The sequence below is a fragment of the Pseudophryne corroboree genome, chromosome 7 (genome assembly GCF_028390025.1).
Source record: "Pseudophryne corroboree isolate aPseCor3 chromosome 7, aPseCor3.hap2, whole genome shotgun sequence".
NCBI classification, from domain to species: Eukaryota; Metazoa; Chordata; class Amphibia; order Anura; family Myobatrachidae; genus Pseudophryne; species Pseudophryne corroboree.
In genome coordinates this window covers 340604437-340621914 of record NC_086450.1, presented here as the reverse complement: position 1 = coordinate 340621914, position 17478 = coordinate 340604437, and the positions used below count along the sequence as shown (strand labels likewise).

At 40.5% G+C, this 17478-nt stretch overlaps 1 pseudogene; it reads left to right on the top strand.

Annotated features, from left to right (window-relative positions):
• Nucleotides 1–1257: 1257 nt before the first annotated feature.
• On the top strand, nucleotides 1258–1375 carry LOC134946347 (5S ribosomal RNA; annotated as a pseudogene).
• Nucleotides 1376–17478: the final 16103 nt, after the last annotated feature.

The following is a 17478-nucleotide window of genomic DNA, read 5'->3' as shown; positions in this document are numbered from 1 at the left end:
GCTGTACCACAATGTATCCTAAATTGACAATAAACGATGTTTTTTACAAATATTTGTATTGGTGACAATTCATTTCAATCATAGATCGACATAATGATTATTCATCCTTATAGGAATGACAAAATCGCTGTCTCAACACAACGCGTTTCGTCTACAGACTTCATCAGGGGTTTATTGAAATCAAACCTTTGATTTCAATAAACCCCTGATGAAGTCTGTAGACGAAACGCGTTGGGTTGAGACAGCGATTTTGTCATTCCTATAAGGATGAATAATCATTATGTCGATCTATGATTGAAATGAATTGTCACCAATACAAATATTTGTAAAAAACATCGTTTATTGTCAATTTAGGATACATTGTGGTACAGCTTATTTTATTGTATCTTATAAAATAAATAAGTTGATTTTTTATGACTGTGTCATTGTATAAGTAAAAACGTTAGATATACCAAAGATTCACACTAGCTCCCTGGGAAACTTTTTCTTTTTTATATATATATATATATATATAACATACAGTATCTCCACTATGTGGAAAGACAGCACTCTCCAAATTGAAAATCAAAAAAGTGAATATTTATTTCAAGTTTTATCTCACAGTTTTCCAGGTAATGGTATATAATTAACAATAGATCAAAACTATACTAACATGAGCGATCACTTCCGGTATTCACAGGAAGTGATCCTATGCGTGTCACCATGCGTTCCACCACGCCCCCAACCACCAGGGAGGCGGGACTGGCGCCATTATGGGTATATAACAGGGGCCTGTGAGGCCCATCCGGTGCTCCAGTTTCCCTACTCAACTTTTGGCTCCTGCTGCACTGCTGTATGGATGTTCTTTTGCTGTATAACCTTGACAAAGGTCCCGGTGAGGACCGAAACGTTGGACATTACCTGGAAAACTGTGAGATAAAACTTGAAATAAATATTCACTTTTTTGATTTTCAATTTGGAGAGTGCTGTCTTTCCACATAGTGGAGATACTGTATGTTGTACTATGGGCCCCATCCCCTATGGGATAGGACTCTGATTGGCACCCCACCATTTATTTATATGAAGTGAGAGTGCAGGGACCCCCCAATATATATAGATCCAATCCGGTTTACGTATTGTTTCTTTTTCTGCACCCACCCTGTATTGTACATTTGTTCAAGTAGGCACTGTATAGCACCAGATTCATCATTTTGGGTTACACACATGTGACGATGTGTAAGGGTACATCTGATTAAGGTCTTTATATCTGTTGGTTGAATTTACTGTCATACCGCACTGGCCAAGCCCGATACCATCCGAACTTGGAAGCTAATCAGTGCTGGGCCTGGTCAGTACACGTTAGGGAGACCACGTGGAATACCAGGTACGGTAAGTAACATTACCCATTACAGGTTCTCCAAGGCTATAATACTCCATTGGCATGGCTCAGGGCCAGGCAGGCTTTCTTGATGATAACTTACTCGCACAAGCTGAACATGGTGTGAATTCCCTCACGGACGATGATGCGGAAAAAGTGCTATTTGACCAACTAAATTTTGACACACTACCTGCTGAGACCCCGACTGATCTATACCACCAATTACTTAGACTGAAAAGAAGGGAAATAGATCTTACCCTACACGGACAATTTCTGTCTGAATATCATAGAAAAAAACAAATACCCAGAGGATTTAGGGTTAACAATATACCAACAATAGGTAGAAATAACCCCACCTTCTGCAGTCGGTGGTGTGGTGTTCTGCATAAGTGCTCCTTAGATTTGATGCTACTTGTCATAGAGGAGGTCGGTATCGAGCTAAAGAAGGTCAAGGCTCAGATCAACAACTTCAGCGAGACACATTTAACTACCATTAGGAACGACAGGACCAATAACTTGATCGACAAACTCCAGACTCAGGTTGATGCATATAGAAAAGAGATTACTGCTTTCAAACGCAGTAAACTCTCTACTGTTACATCTGATTACCAGAACCATACGGTATACAGGTGGCTAGTCGGAGATTCAAGATCCACCAGACCACACAGACCCTATAGAGCACGCAGACAAGGGCGTAGACAACCTAACTCATATGAGACAACATCCTCTGCATCAGCCTCAGAGACGGAATCCACAGAGAATCGCCCACACCAAGGGACTTTTTTAGAGCACACGACCACTTCAGGTCGTCCTCCTGCGGCAGGCAACGTAGGCCGCACCCAAGGAAGGGGAGATACATGGCGAAAATGCAGGGACAAGAACCTGAATTAGTCTTTAATTTGTCCAGTAAGTACCTTGATGTAGCCACAATAAATCTTCTTTCCAAAGGTCTGTCATTTGTTCCTACGACCCCATGTAGGCAATTTGATACCACAGTGGATATATATATAAATTTGGACGAAAACTCAGACTGCGGGAATTCTTTCCCACAGATCTGAATAGAAATGACACACACCTCCATAGGCCATCCACGTTCGATCCGACCTCCGCAAACCCTAGCATCAAGACGTTTACTCGACTTGTTGAACAGGACGCACGAACACCCACCACCAAAAGACGCTTTGACAACCTCTCAGCCGTAGAACGCAAAGCACTTACTGCACTAAAGCAGGACACTAGTATTGTAATCAGACCAGTTGATAAGGGTGGAGCAGTGGTTATACAAGATTGGAGTGACTACAATTCAGAAGTAATGCGACAACTGTCTGACGAAGTGACTTATACCTGCCTTCAGAGCAACCCCATTCCTGGCATTAAGGCCAAGGTTGATGATCTACTACTCCGGGGACTCCAATTATCATATATTGACAAACAGACTTATGATTTCCTGACTGTAGACTCACCAGTATGCCCAATTATCTATACCATCCCTAAGATTCATAAAACTCTGATACACCCACCAGGTAGACCAATCATCTTGGCCAGAAACTCACTCCTGCAACCACTAGCCATGTATCTAGACACTTTTCTCCAACCCATAGTGCAACTCAGTACCAGCTATGTGCGTGACACCTCCGATTTTTTGCAGAAACTGGCCAATCTCCCTTCAGATTTGGACAATACTCTACTGGCTACAATGGATGTATGCTCCCTATACACTATAATCCCTCACGAACAAGGCCTCCAAGCACTTGAAAGTGCACTACTACAGAAACCACCTACAGCTCCACCAGTAGGTTTCCTTTTAGATCTGGCTGAATTGGTCCTTAAACAGAATCATTTTCTATACCGAGGAAAATACTACCTACAGCGGGAGGGGACCGCTATGGGTTCGAATTTGGCACCGGCGTATGCTAACATCTTTATGACCCAATATGAGCAATCCCACATTCTGTCCAACTATGATACCAATATATTATTCTATAAACGTTTTATAGATGACATTTTCCTAATATGGAAAGGCGATATGGACACATTTAACCAGATGGTAAACTCCCTGAATACACTTGACAACCCGGTCAAGTTTACCTGCCAGGTTGACCAACGCAGCATCAATTTTTTGGACATAACTGTTACTCTGACTGAGGGCCATATCAATACTAGTCTATATAGGAAACCCACGGACAGAAATATTCTTCTACTCTCCAGTAGCCAGCATCCTCCGGCACTAAAGAACAACCTCCCAGTATCACAATTCCTCAGGGTGATGCGGAATAATTCAGAAAAGGACTCCATGGAGAGTCAACTATCAGAGATGACCAGTCGATTCATACAACGAGGATACAAGAAGGAAATAATATCCGGATGTTTCCAAAAGGCCAGGAAGAAGTTTGCCGAATCAACTATCAACACCAATGATACAACAACTACAGATCGGATGGTCTTCACCACCACATACAGCAGTGAATCAAACAAGATCGCCAGATCTGTCCGTAGACACTGGCCAATTCTTGCAACTGATGACCAGCTTAAACTAAAGAGAAGTGCTCCCCCGATGATGGCCTACCGTAGAGCGCCGAACATAAAACAGCTACTGATGATACCACTGATGGAACAGGGTCCCTCCACGACACAAACTTGGCTTCATGAACAACGCCCAGGATGCTTCAAATGCACAGGCTGCACCACATGCAGGGGTATGCTCACAGGACCATCGTTTCCACACCCCCATTCAGGACGACCAATAGCGATAAAATTCAGACTACACTGTCTGATGGATCACCTCATCTATATCCTCACTTGCCCCTGTGGACTCTACTATGTTGGGATGACCTCCAGGCGGTTCAGAGACAGGATGGCAAATCATAGAACCTCTATCCATCAAGCAATTACAACCGGTACAGTAACACTACCGGTAGCACGCCATTTTATGTCATCACGACACCAGGTATCGGACCTCAGATCAAAACTTATCGATTGGATACCTCCACTACCCCGAGGGGGGGACCGTACCCTGTTGCTTAAGAAAAAGGAGAGTTCATGGATCCATAGACTGGACACCATTGCCCCTAGGGGCATGAATGAGAATAACCCGCTGTCAATTTTCTTAAAATAATCTGAACTGCAATTTTCTTCAATTTATCCCGGACACTTATGCCGATTTAAAACCTACCAATATACCTACTATGTAATTTGCTATCCACCAGTATTGACTTGTCCTTTGCAATAACCCTGAACACTTGTGTAATCAAATACTCTATTCATTGTACCTGATATACAATTTATCTGTACTGTTTGACATAATCTATCGCTAATACTAGTACTGATTTGCTACACTATACACGTCATGCCTACCCGAAGTGAACTCACAGGCCTCATTATATACCCCATTAAGAGACCATAATACATTGGGCAATATATACCCCGGTAGGAGACCATATCACAATGGGCATTGTGCACTAATTGATTAAATTACTAATTATTGCTATAATATGCACTAAAGTGCATTTATATCTGTATGTTTTTTATCTATTGATGGTATGCCCCAAATGGTGTTATGTCCCTACACCAATACATTGAGTATAAATGACACAGGATATGTCATTATATAGACCGACTTCCGGTAACACCGGAAGTAGGAGTCTTGCGTTCCATGGTCGCCCCACCGGGTCCTATGTACATTACAATTTGTTTACTGATTGGTATGTCCTGCATTGCATTATGCCTCCACACCTGCACATAGATGTGTAAATGATACAGGATGTGTCATTATACACACTGTATCACCCTCCCTGCCGCCGCGACTCACTTCCGGTAATACCGGAAGTAGGCGCCCTGCGTTCCACTGTGCGTTCCACCGGGTCCGGCACGGTACGCTAATGGGGGATAACACATGCATAGTGACTCCTTTCGCCCACATACCCTCACGGAAAGTGGTGAAATTAGCACCACTGTAAAACTACAACTACATATATAATTAACAACAGATCAAAACTATACTAACATGCGCGATCACTTCCGGTATTCACAGGAAGTGATCCTATGCGTGTCACCATGCGTTCCACCACACCCCCAACCACCAGGGAGGCGGGACTGGCGCCATTATGGGTATATAACAGGGGCCTGTGAGGCCCATCCGGTGCTCCAGTTTCCCTACTCAACTTTTGGCTCCTGCTGCACTGCTGTATGGATGTTCTTTTGCTGTATAACCTTGACAAAGGTCCCGGTGAGGACCGAAACGTTGGACATTACCTGGAAAACTGTGAGATAAAACTTGAAATAAATATTCACTTTTTGATTTTCAATTTGGAGAGTGCTGTCTTTCCACATAGTGGAGATACTGTATGTTGTACTATGGGCCCCATCCCCTATGGGATAGGACTCTGATTGGCACCCCACCATTTATTTATATGAAGTGAGAGTGCAGGGACCCCCCAATATATATATATATATATATATATATATATATTTGGTATGTTTTTGAAGCGCTGAGTATGACGTGTAAGAACCCGCTAACAGATTATATCTTTATTGTAACTGAAAAGAATTATTACATTTACTAATGTATAAACCAAAGTTTATATGTTTAAAAACTCCGCCCCAGCATCTTGGAAATGTGGGCCGGCATACCACAGGTTGGTGGGGGCCATATGGCTCACAGCCATGACTATAAGAATAGGACACAGCACTGAAGTGGGACAGAGCACTGAGAAGGAATTTCAAATGAACTTGCATCGCTATACACACGTGAAGACATTATGGTAAGTGTTATTATTATTATTATTATTATTATTATTATTTATTATTATTTTATTATTATTATCATTATGGCTCTAGCATGTTATATTTTTTATTTTACAAATATGGCTGTGAAATAAGTATAATTGTGACTACCTGAAGGCTGTTTAAATATGTGGTAATAGTGCCATCTAGTGGATCATTTTGGGAATGCACCGACACTGTATTTCATGTAAATCGTTTGACTGATCTCATGTTTATACAAATTGTATATTTTTTATTTTACAAATATAGCTGTGAATTAATGTGAGTAAAGTGCAAACAAGGTGTATAAAATGTTAGAAAGCGCATCCTAACATTTTATATTCCATTTTTGCACTTTAATCTACAATTGGTGTTTAGTAAGTACCATTGGGAGCAGCTTAGTATTGTTAGTAAGTACCATTGGGAGCAGCTTAGTATTGTTAGTAAGTACCATTGGGAGCCGCTTTGTATTGATTAAATTAATTAATTTTGTGTATGATAAAACGCGCAGGATAGTTGATCATACGAGCACCAGGCATTTCTTTTGGTTTTTAATTAATGTGACTGCCTGAAGATTGTTTAAATATGTGGTAATAGTGCCATCTACTGGTTCATTTTGGGAATGCACCGACACTGTATTTCATGTAAATCGTTTGACAGATATTAATCGTATCTCATTTTCATTATTGGTTCAGAGACAGACAATGCAGAACATCAACAGCAAAGATGATTTCATGTGTAGATCCAATTCCGATGATGATTTGCCAAGTTATCAAACGACCCATGGTAAGCTATGTCTATAAATACCATTGACACGTTTTTATTTATATTTAAAGTTTAAATAGTATGAAATTATAGTCAAGGTCTACAATTTGTTAATTTTTACTTATTTTTAAAAGTTTAAATAGTATGAACGTACAACAGTCTGGATACATTGATAAGTAATTATTAAATAGTAATTATTAAATAATTATTATTTTCTCATTTTTATTTCTCCCAATTTATTTCTCCCAATTTAATGACAGTAATCACAAACACAGAGAATTTCGATTCGGTTGGAGATAGCCCATTTGGTTTAGATTTCAGCGTTATACCCGATTTTACTAATATTTTGGAATTGGCTCCAGCCTGTGAGTAACATGATATTTTTATTTATTTTTTATTTATTTATTTTTTATTATTATTTTTATTTATTTATTTATTTATTTTTCCACGGCTAAAGAATTAAAAATAAACCTTGTACAGTTGTGCTGATTTGTTGTCAACTGTACACACTTTATATTCTCAATAATACATCTCTTTTTCATGTTATTCTAATTTTATACCGTATGTAATATTTATGTTTTCATTTTTTCACCGGCTAAAGATTCCACAAAAATGGATGATGCGACGGCTGACGGTATTCTACGGGACATATTGAACAAACCTGAATATTGTCACAACGCCGCTATACAGACCAGCAATGTTGTTGATATGCGACCGTTTTTCCCCCACGCGACAGGGGGTCGGGCTAAAACATTCGAATATAAAGCAGGTGTGTAATCAAGCACTGTTATATGGTATATTGTTTTGCTGTGATTTAAATGTTGATTTACGTGCATCGGCGTTTATATTTATTTTATAATATATGTATTACAGATGATGCTGTAGCAAGGCGATATGATCCTATGATACCAGCAGGCCGTGATACCGTCACGCAAATACACAGGACTAGTATAAGCGGGAAAACATCAAAATGCACAACCGCCGCTGAAACGGAGAACCATCAATTCGCAACAGCAGGTGTGTAATCAAACACTGTTATATGGTATATTGTTATGCTGTGATTTAAATGCTGATTTACGTGCATCAGTGTTTATATTTATTTTATAATATATGTATTACAGATGATGCTGTAGCAAGGCGATATGATCCTACGATACCAACAGGCCGTGATACAGTCGCGCAAATACACAGGCCTAGTACAAGCGGGAAAATATCAAAACGCACAACCGCCGCTGAAACGGAGAACCATCAATTCGTAACGCCGTCGATTGTACATAACAGCCTAAAGGATGTTGCTAGGTCATCGGTTATGGTGGTGCATAACGGTTGTATCAACCCGAACAAACGAAGGCCGGCTCGACCAACAACGAATGAGAGAAGTCATAATTCAGCATTTACAGATCTTAAAAGAAAATTGTCATATTCCGAAAATGATAAGCCGCAACGGAGAAGGATCGCGTTACAAACTGTATCAAGCGTAAGTAACGATGTTGCTGTAACATCAAAACACACAGCGTTTAACACTGCAGACCGAGATGTCGCTGGTAATACAAAGACTGTAAAGGTTAAGAGGGCATCGCGTCTCTCAAGAAGTAATGTTAAGCAATTGCCGCAATCAGCTGTAATCACAATTCCAGATACACAGGTTTGTTCTGAAACAGAAACAAGGCACATAGCAGGCATTGGTTTGTTATCAAATATTGACTCAAGAAGTAATGTTAAGCAATTGTCGCAATCCGATGTCATCACTATTCCCGATACACAGGATTGCCCTGAAACAGAAACAAGACACATAGCTGGTAATCCTGTGATATCAGATATTGATGACATAAATGGGCAAGAGCTTATTACAAACTGTGTAGAGTCAACGACACAAGATCCGCAGAATAGTTCTGATGAAGTATTATCAGCCGTTGCAGGAATTCCTGGTAATACTACAACGGTTGATTGTGTAACATCAATGCCCAATATTTTTACAACGACAGCCATGGTACACGCATCGGCTGATGCTTGTGCACCGGCACGAGGGATAGCGCCCGACATAGTTGATGAATGTCAAAATACAGAACAATTAGGCCAAGACGCCGAAATACAATTTTACGCGTTGTTGGGTAAGATACGGGAAGATGTATAGAACATGGGCGTAAAAGCCGGATATTTGTTAAAACACATTAAAGGTGTGAGCCACGGTAGTAAATGTAAACAAGACATTGTTAAAGAAGTTGTTGAGACGTATATGAATGTCATGTCAAAATACATAGATCGGTCAGTTAAGACAACTGAATTTATTAAAGCCAACATACATTATTTTGCAGAAATAAATGAAACTGAGCCGTGACTAGGCATGTTAGGCAATGGTTTGAAACGTGTTTTAAATTTAAATGCCTGTAAAAAAAAACCACGAATTAAACCTTGTTTAACATACAAGAACTCACAGTTATTCCGACGTGCAAAGGTGAAACAGGCTGTAACAACATTAACCAGATTGAGAAAGCGCAAGCGGCACAGGGAACATGTGGTAGGCGGGAAGAAGAGTGCAATGTATGTAGATTTAGATCAATCGCCACCCCAAGCATTACCGATTGACGAATCACAGACTGACAATATTGAGCGCATTGCAAGCCCCATATATGATGATGCAAGCTGTGTTGAGTCACCCGGTAATGACGAAGGTCGTCATCATGTATACTTAAAAGCAATTAACAGTTATGAACGACAACGACCGCATTTCAGAGCCGTTGAGTACCACAATCACTATCGGTTTGTTAATTTGGACAGGGTTACATCATTTGTAGAGGGGGTTCGAGCCATTCATACTGATATACAGGCCATGCTCGATGGTGTCCTTGCGGGCGTGGATCCTGCCGACCGCGTTCAGCTTAGATTGGAGGGGGGTGGGTTACACAACGCCATCTATTCACATCGTAAGCCGCAAGAAACATTAGACGCTGCCAGTTTTTTTAACCAGATTACAAACACGCTTCAAAGTAACGCTGAATTCTTATTATCCACAGGCTTAAGATTTGTGATCAGTATTTTTAGGAACAGAGCAGGACGTGGTTTGACCGGTAGAAGTTTACACCGCTTGCCCCAAAGTTTAATAATAAATAAAAGAAAGAGATATCTCTATGACTTCAGACGCATCGGTAATAACCTGTGTTTGGCCGCTAGCGTCTGTAAACTTCTGGATAAAGGTAACAATGCCAATGATCATGTAATACAGGAGAGAGCGATCCAACTACATAAAGCTTTGAATCTGCCGCTTGATAAAGCTGTCAGCTTTAGCGATGTTGCAATTTTTGAAAATTATTTAAATGTTTCGATCAATCTCCTCTATTACAATCAAGGGGATTGGAAATACTACTGTACGGACAGCCGTTACAAAGACACGCTGTTTGTGCTATATCACGATTGTCACTTTTATGGGATACTCGATATCAAAGCGTTTCTTGGAGCCCGATATTATTGCATCCATTGTCATAGCGCTTACCATCATAGAAATAATCACGATTGTCTTTTCTTTTGTAAGGCTTGTCACAGGCCGGATTGTATTGACGATGGTGTGACGGCTTTAAGGTGTTCGGTGTGTAGGGTATTTTGTCGATCAAACGAGTGTTTAGAGCTACACAAAGCTTTAGCTCTTGATCACAAAATATCCTGTCTTGAACATGTATATTGTGACAAGTGTTGTCTCTACAGGCGAACAGATCATAACTGCCGAGGCCTAAAGTGTCCCATTTGTAAGATGTTCGTTGATGGGTTTTCGAACCATTTGTGCTATATACAAACCATCAAGCCGGATGAGCCCACAAAGAAATACATCTTTTATGATTTTGAGTGTATGCAGGAGACGGGTGTGCACATACCAAACTACTGTTACGCTTTAACATTAACGGGGGAGAAAGACTGGGAGTTTAAGGGTGTTGCGTGTATCGAAGACTTTGTAAAGACGTTCATGAAACCAAAATTTGAGCATTACACATTCATAGCCCATAATGCAGGTCGCTATGATGCGTATTTTGTGCTGCGCCAGCTGATTAAGGAGAAATTAAAGATGGAATTATTATCTAGAGGCGGCAACATAATGTGCATCACGGTAAAAGATTTGAAGATAAGATTTATCGACTCTTTAAATTTTTTACCCATGCGGCTTAGCAAGTTACCAAAGGCGATGGGGTTTGACGGTACCAAAGGTTATTTCCCACATTTTTTTAACACAGCTGATAACCAAAATTACATAGGCGCTATGCCATCAATAGAGTATTTTGGTCCACAATACATGATGCCTGATGAATTATCTGAGTTTACAGCCTGGTATAAACAGCATGTACACAAACCGTTTAACTTTCAAAAAGAGCTCGTACGATATTGTAAAGAAGATGTGAAAATATTACAAAAAGCTTGTGATGCTTTCAGATCGGCTGTTATAGCCATGACAGAACAGGAATTTCTAATAACAAAGAAAAAAAAAAGGTTGTGGTTAAACGTCACATCGAAGCTTTTCAATTAGTCACATTGGCTTCCGTATGCATGGCCATGTACCGTTGTAAATTTTTACAGGAAAAGACACTGGCCCTTGTACCGGGTGATAACTATCACAAGACTCAGAAGCGTTACTCAACGCCAGCCATACAGTGGTTAATGTACATAGAACACAAAGAAGGTGTGAGTATAAGACATGCTTTACAAGGGGGTGAGAAGAAAGTTGGTAAATACAGCCTGGATGGTTACGCCGTGATTAACGGCACACCCACTGCTTTTGAATTCCAAGGTTGTTTTTATCATGGCTGTGGTGCTTGTTACAACGCCGATGATAAAAACAAACTGACTAAAACAACCTACGGTCAATTACACCACAAGATGCAGGTAAAGTTGCACTACCTTAAACGTTGTGGATTTCAGATACGTGAAATCTGGGGTTGTGAATGGAAGTCTATGCTAGATTCTGATGCGGATCTACAGGCTTTTCTGAAGGGTAAAGAATTACCCGAACCCTTGGAGCCGCGTGATGCTCTTTATGGCGGGCGCACAAACGCCATAAAGCTGTATCACAAAACAGGCTGTGATGAAAAAATTCACTATTTTGATTTCACCAGTCTGTACCCGTATATTAACAAAACCAAAACGTATCCTATACAGCACCCACGCATTATTTATAAGGATTTTGGTGATGTCACAAAATATTTCGGTTTTGCCAGGGTTAAAGTTTACCCGCCTCGTGGCCTATTCTTTCCGGTTCTGCCGGTTAAAATGGGCGGCAAGTTAATGTTTCCATTATGTCGCACATGCGCTGAGTCTGGACAGACTGAGCCGTGCGTTCATGATTCAGAAAAACGTGCACTCATCGGTACATGGTGTACCGTGGAACTAAACTTGGCTGTAGAAATGGGGTACATGGTGTGTAAAATCTATGAGGTGTGGCATTTTGATGAGAGATCTGACAAATTGTTTTCAGGCTACATTAAAACACACCTCAGGGATAAATAAGAGGCCTCTGGTTATCCCGAATGGTGTACAGACGCCGAGAAACGCCAAGAGTATATAGACGCCTATCAAAAAAATGAAGGCGTGTCTTTATGACCCGATCACATAGAAATCAATCCCGCTAAAAGACAAATTTCAAAATTGTTTTTAAATTCCTTATGGGGTAAATTTGGTCAACGTAGCAACATGCCCAATACGTGTCTAGTGACCGATCCCGACAAACTTTTTGAATACGCGTTCTTACCGTACTATGACGTGTCCGCTTTGGACTTTGTTGACGATGATACAGTTATGGTAAATTGGAAGTATGCCAAAGATCATTACACCAGGGGCGCAATTTCAAATGTAACTATAGCCATCTTTACAACGGCTTATGCACGTGTTGAACTGTACAAACTACTGTATAGATTACAAGATAGATGTCTTTATCACGACACAGATTCTGTAATTTTTGTCAGTAGACCCGGTGACTGGTGCCCGCCATTGGGTGATTATTTAGGCGAGTTGACAAGCGAACTACCCACAGGCACCCATATAACAGAATTTGTCTCAGCCGGTCCCAAGTCATACGGCTATCGACTAAACAACGGAAAGACCTGTTTAAAAGTTAAAGGTATAACGCTCAATGTTGATAATGCGCAGCACGTTAACTTTGACAGCCTGAAAGAACTGGTCTTAGATTATCCTTTAAACCCTGAAGGCGATGACCAGAAAAAGGTTGTGATCCGTCAACCCGGTATAGTACGTGTGAAAAAGTGCTGGCAGATAGAGACGCGTACTTTGCAGAAGACGCAAAGGTGTGTTTATACTAAACGGTCTCTTACGGACAACTTCACAACACTGCCGTTTGGCTATTAAGATGGACACCAGATTTCAGCACCCTTTCTCATGTATTTTAGCGGGGCCGTCCAATTCGGGTAAAAGTTATTTTGTGAAAACGCTGTTGCAACACGCTGCAACACATATGACTTATGTACCTGATAATGTTGTTTGGTTTTACACCTGTTGGCAACCTATATACGACCAACTTCTGTGTGATTACCCCGGTACGCGTTTTATAGAGGGCTTACCAGAGTCTTTTAGCGATGATCAACTTTTCCCCCCTGATAAGATTAATTTAACAGTGATTGATGATTTGATGGACGCAGCAAGTAATAATTCTGAGGTTGAAAAAGCTTTCACAAAGTATGTACACCATCGTAATCTCAGTATCCTGTACCTTGTCCAAAACATATTTTGTCAAGGTAAAAAGAGCAGAACTATACATTTAAACACAAAATATATGGTCCTGTTCAAAAACCCCAGGGATAAAATGCAGGTGGGCATTCTGGCTAGACAAATGTACCCATCGAAACATCGTTTTTTTCTCGAATCCTATGAATCCGCGACGTCTGCCCCTTATGGGTATTTACTGGTTGATTTAAGAAACAACGCTCTTGACGACTATCGTTTACAAAGCGGCTTATTCCCACCAGACACGCCTGTCGCTTTTGCCATTAAGAAGCGTGGTTCTATATAGCTATAACCGTACAACCTTTAGTCATTTGTTGTCATTCTAACAACGGTGAACATGTCGGGGCGGATAAGACGTAATTGGGTGCTTTTAAAAACGTTAATTAAAGCAACACCAATCCAAAGAAATGCTATTTTATCCAACGCTTCAAACGATTTAGTCACGGCTATTTGTGAGATAGCGCTCAACACGCTTAAAGGTAAAATACCGCTGTCTCAACGACAGTTGAACTACCTTAAAAAGAAGCGAGCGCTTATAAAATCACTTTGTAATAAGAAATGTGCCATTGGAAAAAAGAAGAGGTTGGTTAAACAGTCGGGTGGTTTTATCGGTTCGCTGCTTGGTTTTGCTATACCGCTAATTACAGGACTATTGTCTAATCGCTGATGGAGTACGCTGAGAAAATGTATCTGGTGCCTCAGAATCAGATAGACCGTTTACATAATAAACCGAACAGCGACGACATACGTAAAACAGCAACGCACGGTCTAGATGTAGAGATCGTGAAAATACTACAGAATAATGATTTATCAGAATATGAAAAAGCAAAGCGATATACAATGTTGTTGCAGAGATACCTGGTGTTGAGTAAACAGGCTGATAGTGAAATGTCAACTTTAGCTCTTTTATCACCCGTTGCAAAAGCTGTTGATGAATCAAATAACACGACACAACCTATTGCACCGGATGCTGTTTATCATGAGCTTTTGAGCAGTGTTAATGACCGGTATAAGAAAAACTGTGAAATACTATTGAGTAAAATGACACGCTCTAAACACATCACAGACTGGAACAGTAAAGGGGAGTTTCTGTACAAAGGCATCGCTGTGCCTGGTTCCAACATGTTAGATTTAATAAGAAGCATCACGCAAAGTAACGGTGTGTCGATCCGTAATATACCGAACGGGTGGCCTGAATTTATGCGGGCAATGTCTGAATTAAATATTCCCTCAACCGTCATAGCCAATGCGGCAAATAGAATGTGGTTAGAACGCTTAAAAGCTGAGAAGCAGGATGACTCTGATGGCGCTGTGACATCGCCCATGTCGTTACAAACCCTTAACAAAGGTCGAATAAATGTTTTAAGTCCCCCAGGTTTAACATCACCGCACGGTTACTTGCTGCCTAGGAAAAGATCCGTAAATCTATTTCAGGATTCACAGTGGCTGAAACTATAACATATAACTAATTTATAATATTTTTATACACTGTATTTTGTGTTGGTATTTTGCGCCACAATGTTTAACTTATGTCAATAATATTTTATGTAATGTTTTAAATGCTTCTTTACTGTGTTATATATATATATATATCAATAAAATATGCTTATGCTTTATAAAACAACGCTTTGTTCTTTGTTTCTATTGCTGTAAACGGAAGAAATTTCAAGCACGCGATATAAAGTTTAATAAACAACGTTGTTTATTAGAAAAACATCATAGATATGATGCGTTGTACATAAAACGTATCAAACAGAATGTTGATTACAAGTTACACAAACAATACAACGTTGTGCGTAACACGCTTCACACACAACGTTGTGCGTGAAACGTTTTATGTACAACGTGCCATAGTTATGACGCGTTGTACATAAAACGCTTCACGCACAGCGTTGGTTACAAGTTACACAATTCTGTATATATCTATATGCATAATGACTCAGACAATGGCTTCTTGGGAGTCGTCTTACAAAATTTGAAACAAAACAATCATTACGTTTTGTGTCATCACTAAAACGGGCCAGTACATCCACATATTTGTATTTTTTACACATGTAAAATATAAAGTATATGCAATATTGACCGCAAACGGTGCTGTTAAAATTTTGCAACTGCTTATTTTGGTGATAAACACTTTTTGAATTCAAGTTTAAAAAATTTATTATTGCTTTTGGGAATAGGGGGCTGTCAGGGGCTAACCCGTAAGAATCAAAAAAGTAACATTCACGCTGTTCGTTAAAATAAGCGGCCAACCAGTGCTCACCCGGCTGCCCGCTGCTATGCGTATTGATTACAAACGCGCAGGGATATTGCGACAGTTTACTGACCGGTAACATATCGCACGGATACGTTCCTTTAAAAATATGCCTTGTGCTTTGCACGGCGTACAGAATACAGTTTATCTGTAATGTGTTCATTTTTTCAGCAGCGTAGTGTTAGTTTATTTCATTTATAGATAATCGTACAGCACATCGCGCCTTTGATTAATCTCGATGATGTTATCAAATAGAGCGTATATTATCACATTGACTGTCCGGTCCAACGCTTCTGCAAAGCGGAATTCGGCACGTAGATTGCCAGTACTTATCAGGGAAAGGTGTTCTCCACACTCCTGTTCTGGTGAAAGGTCAAAAGCAAATAGCGTGTAGCCCTTGAGGTACTCTTCGCGGTCAATCAGTATACTATTGTCAGATTTCTGCTTATTTGTGATCTGTATGAGTGACATATACTCTCTTACAGCATTACCGCGTTCAAAGTCGGGTTGAAATGGCTTGGCGGGGTGCGGCGTTCCATCCAGATAAAGGGACGCAAAACTTACATTTTTATGTTCAAAGCAAAGGGGGTTCCGGTTATGGATTCCTGAAAATGATTCGTTATCCACAAAACCGACTATAACTGTTTTCGGCACTTGTCCTAAAAATAGATTTTCTAGATTAAATACTCTACTGCCTGTTGGTACGCTGTAGATTTTCATCCCAACGCGGTCAAGCGCGTATTTCGCGTTACCGTTTAACAGGGCCTGCGCGTGCCCAATCCGCACGGCCGGTGAGACCTGAACTCTTTTCACGAACAGGGATGCCGCTGTGATCTGTATTTTAAAGGCATCCGCCTCAGACGACATTAAGCAGAATGCGTCTTTGTTTCTGGTTAGTTTAATCTTCAGATCAACGGCGTTTAAAATTAGTTTATGTTGATGGAAAAGGTTGCAGTGAAGCGGTCCTAGCAGTTCAACAGTGCGACTCTGCGCTGTTGCTCCTGCTCGTTTTTTGAAACCCGTATTCGGCCCGTCCAGCGCCGTGTTGTTAAATTCACCATCCGCATCTTTGTAAAATAATCCTGTTGTGTGTTTTGTTGACAATGCATCCGAGCTGTAATTCAATATAGTCTCAATGTACGCGCGGTATGCGTAAAGATTGTTGGATTGTGATATGAGCCTGTCGCCCAAAGTTACATCCACTTGGTTGAATAAAGTCGCTATTGGGTAATTAATAAGTGCGACCCGCGCACCTTGCGGTATCGGCGTGTTATCGGTTCGTACGATCTTGCATGTCACGTACAACAGCGTGTTGTTCAGATCGTAGTAGTGTTCACCGCTGGCTGCTATATAAAATTCAAGCAGAGCTGTGTCGGATAATGCCGCTAAAGGTTGAACTTCGACGTATAGACTTTTCTCTATGCTAGTTTGTGTCGGGGGCACGTCAAAAAGATCCAGCTCTGTTTTTGCACATTCAACGAATTCGTGGTGTATGAAAGACATGTTTAAAAAATATCACCAACGGCGCTCTTCGGCTTTCTCTTCTTCTTTGAGATGCGTCGTCTCTGTTTTTTATTTAAAAAGGGTATGTCCCAAGGCGGAAGCGTTATCATACGCTTCCGTT